The 4,397-nt window shown below is 44.0% G+C and overlaps 1 non-coding gene across 1 annotated transcript; it reads left to right on the top strand.

Annotated features, from left to right (window-relative positions):
- The first annotated feature begins 655 nt into the window (after window positions 1-655).
- On the top strand, window positions 656-728 carry TRNAS-GGA (transfer RNA serine (anticodon GGA)). Its single transcript has one exon. It is a non-coding gene; the product is annotated as a tRNA-Ser (tRNA).
- The last annotated feature ends 3,669 nt before the right edge of the window (window positions 729-4,397 follow it).

The raw sequence follows: 4,397 nt of genomic DNA, 5'->3' as shown, positions 1-4,397 counted from the left end.
GACAAAGGCCAACACTCAAGACCAAGAGAGAAGACTGACACCACAGTGGAGGCCGTAGAACATATAAGGGGCCAGCAGGCCAGTTGTCTTGGCTTCACCATGAAAAAGAAACATCTGATAGCCACCATCACCATCCCCCAAGAGGACAGAATCATAATTAACTAAGCAGTTACTGGAAGAGACAAACTTTAACTGAAAGAGCTAATTACCTTAAGTTGGCAACAATGAGTCGGCCCTCATCAACAAAAAATGGGGACTTGACAAAGCTTATGCTAATTACTGGAAAACAAAGAATATTGCATTTTTTTTGCACACAAGCTGTAACTTGTATCTATTTACACCTTTATCTCTTCTAGAAACAACATTTTATTGGTGAAATACTATTTTAGGCTCTGTAGCAGATGTTAAGAATACAAAGTTTTGGTTTTTTTTTTTCCTCTGCTGTTCCACAAGGTTTTCAGGATTTCCCATCCAGGGATTGAACACAGGCCCCAGCAGTGAAAGCACCAAGTCCTAACCACAGGACCACCAGGGAATTCCCCAAAGATGAATAAATCTAAGTTCCTGAACTCCTCTTATAGTCTCACAGTGAAGTGGGCATGTTAGCTAGGCTATAAAACCTGTTGTATCTGAATATTTGTATTAGTATATAACTTCCCTGGTGGCTCAGAGGTTAAAGCGTCTGCCTGGAATGCAGGAGACCTGGGTTCGATCCCTGGGTCAGGAAGACCCCCTGGAGAAGGAAATGGCAACCCACTCCAGTACTCTTGCCTGGAGAATCCCATGGAGGGAGGAGCCTGGCAGGCTACAGTCCATGGGGTCGCAAAGAGTCGGACCCGACTGAGCGACTTCACTTTCATGGGCTTGTGAAAGTGAAGTGAAAGTCACTCAGTCATGTCCAACTCTTTGCAACTCCCTGGACTGAATTTTCCAGACCAGAATAATGGAATGGGTAGCCTTTCCCTTCTCCAGAGGATCTTCCCAACCCAGAGATCGAACCGGGGTCTCCTGCATTGCAGGCAGATTCTTTACCAGCTGAGCCACAAGGGAAGCCCAAGAATACTGGAGTGAGCAGCCTTTCCCTTCTCCAGAAGATCTTCCCAACCCAGGAATCGAACTGGGATCTCCTGCATTACAGGCAGATTCTTTACCAACAGAGCTCTCAGGGAACTGCTGATTTAACAAGGGCTTAAACAATAATAAAGTCTACCTGTGTGTGTGTGTGCTCAAATCATGTCTGACTCTTCACAACCCCCTGAACCATAGCCCTCCAGGCTCCTCTCTCCATGGAATTTTCCAGGTAACAATACTGGAGTGGGTTATCATTTCCTATTCCAGGGATCCTCCCAACCCAGTGATTGAACCCGCATCTCTTATGTCTCCTGTATTGACAGGCAGATTCTTACCACTGTGCCATCAGGGAATTCAAGTCTATCTTTAGCACACAACTAACCATAAGCAGTCCAGAGTAGATATGGTAGCTTCACAGTATCAGGGAGATAGGCCTCTTCTGTCTGTTACTCTACTATCGCGGGGTGTTGCCCGTATCTGTATAAGCAAAAATGGTTCACTATACCCATGTTTGGAGAAGGCAATGGCACCCCACTCCAGTACGCTTGCCTGGAAAATCCCATGGATGGAGGAGCCTGGTAGGCTGCAGTTCATAGGGTTGCTAGGAATCGGACACGACTGAGTGACTTTACTTTCACTTTTCGCTTTCATGCATTGGAGAAGGAAATGGCAGTCCACTCCAGTCTTCTTGCCCGGAGAATCCTGGGGATGGGGGAGCCTGGTGGGCTTCCGTCTATGGGGTCGCACAGAGTCGGGCACGACTGAAGCGACTTAGCAGCAGCAGTAGCACACCCATGTTCTAGTCAGTGGACGGGAAGGATAAAAGGGTAAGGGAAGGGCATACCCTTTACTTTAAAATGCATGTGTCATAAGTTGCACACACCATTTTGTGCGCAAAGAACCCAATCCTATGGCATCACATACAGCAAGGAGGCTGGGAAATGTAGTTCTCAATTGGTTAGGTATGTGCTGTGCTGTGCTTAGTCACTCTGTTGTGTCTGACTCTTTGCGATACCATGGACTGTGGCCCACCAGGCTCCTCTCTGCCCATGCGGATTCTCCAGGCAAGAATACCAGAGTGGGTTGCCATGCCCTTCTCCAGGGGATCTTCCCAACCTGGGGATCGAACCCAGGTCTCCTGAATTGTGGGCAGATTCTTTACCATCTGAGCCACCAGGGAAGCCCATGAATACTGGAATGGGTAGCCTATCCCTTCTCCAGGAGATCTTCCCAACCCAGGGATCAAACCCAGGTCTCCTGCATTGCAGGCAGATTCTTAACCAGTTGAGTTACCAGGGAAGCCCTTGGTTGAGTATATCCCTGATTAAATCATTTTACTATATAAGGACAGATAAGATATTGGGGGGCAATATAGCATCTGTCTTAGTCTGTTCTCGGGCTTCTCAAACGTGTGTGGTATATGATCCAACAAAGAAAAGAAACTAACATGCAAAGGGAAGATAGAGGAAAGTATGTGAGCAGAGACAGCATGCTGATCAGGGAGGCCTTCAGAAATGAAAGGAGGCTTAAACTAAGTCTAAGATGAGCAGACAGTCACCAAGACCACAGATGAGAATAAAGGCATTTAGAGGGAAAGAAAATAAAAACATGTCATTATCACAGAATGTGACATTTGCTGTTCCATTTAGGGAATTTCAAGTAGTTCTATGAAGTCAAAGCATATGGAGGGGTAGATGGAGATGAGATTGGCTAGACACAAAGGAACTGGATAATAAACAGTCTTCTACAGCCAGCAAAGCATTTAGCCACTGCTCTGTAGGTAAAAGGGAAATGCTGATGAGTTTTCAGTAGTGAGGTGACATAACCATATTTATACATTTAAGAGATTACTCTAGTGACAATGCAGAGAATAGATAAGCCTGAAGATAAGGGTAAGATTTAGGAGGCAGTTTTATAGAAACAAGATTACAAAGGTATTACTTATGGCAATACCCATAAGAAATCAAAGCTTCAGGTGACAGATTCTGTAGGACTTGGCAATTAACTGATAGTAGAAGTGAAGGGAAAGGAAGATTACTTTTGCTTGGGTGGATGCAGCTTAAGATGGAGAATTCAAAATGAGATCATAGATATGTTGAGTTTGAAGGTACTAGGGATGCTAAGAAACAACTGAGTGAAGGTGACCAATATTCAGATAAAAATAAGGATCTGGAGTTAAAGAGGTCTCAAATTGAAATGTGTGTTTGGAATCATCAGGGTGATGAGGTCATTGAAACATTTGACATCAATTAATGAAAATACAGAACTTGAGAAGACGCCTGAGAATGGAAGATTGCTTAATATGTAGTGCCAAATACTGATAGTATCACAGACCTTGTGAAGCATTTCTGGAAGCTGGATTTCAAGGTTCTGATCCATACAGGTAGCTGCTGCAGCTGCTAAGTCGCATCAGTGGTGTCCAACTCTGTGCGACCCCATAGACGGCAGCCCAACAGGCTCCTCTGTTCCTGGGATTCTCCAGGCAAGAACACTGGAGTGGGTTGCCATTTCCTTCTCCAATGCATGAAAGTGAAAACTGAAAGTGAAGTCGCTCAGTCGTGTCCAGCTCTTAGTGACTCCATGGGCTGCAGCCTACCAGGCTCCTCCACCCATGGGATTTTCCAAGCAAGAGTATTGGAGTGGGATGCCATTGCCTTCTCCGATACAGGTAGCTAATATATTCAAATACATCAAAAGTCAAAGTGATTGGGAGCTGACAGTGAATTGGTAAGGAGAAGGAATTCTGTTGCTTTATAGATAAAGAAGGAGGAAGAGAATTTTAAAATAATAATTATAATAGAATGTAAGTTAGAAGATCTAGTCACTCCCTTACTGGCAGGTTGAGCTGGGGAGAGAAGAAACAGGTCTTTAAAGAGACAGAAGAAGCATGTGCAGAAAGAAGCAAAGCCAGGAAATTGAAAGTGAACACTGCCTGTATTTCCAACATGTTCTCAATTCCTGGCTTTCCTTGGAATTTCTTTATTCCTACCTTTGAGTTCCACAAAACATCAGTGTCATTTTTAACAACTTTTTCCTTTTCCTCTTAGTCCTAAGCAAATTGATTTGCTTCTTGCAACAAGAAGACTCTAATATACAGATACAATATCCTTTCAGAAAGAAAAAATTAATTTTCTCCTACATGGATGTGAGGAAGTGTGAGGAGGAAAGTGGGTAGAAATAACTATCCTTGTCTATGGCAGAGATCATTAGGTACCATCCCATAGACACTATCCTCTTTCCTCAAAAAGAGAGCCCACATTTTAATTGATAATGGTTGAAAGCAGTTTGCAGTCTCCCTTGTAGCCAGGCATAACATGTGACAAACT

Source organism: Capricornis sumatraensis, chromosome 7 (genome assembly GCF_032405125.1).
Source record: "Capricornis sumatraensis isolate serow.1 chromosome 7, serow.2, whole genome shotgun sequence".
Lineage (NCBI taxonomy): Eukaryota > Metazoa > Chordata > Mammalia > Artiodactyla > Bovidae > Capricornis > Capricornis sumatraensis.
The sequence above is the reverse complement of the archived record's forward strand: the minus strand, read 5'-3'. Positions and strand labels throughout refer to the sequence as shown.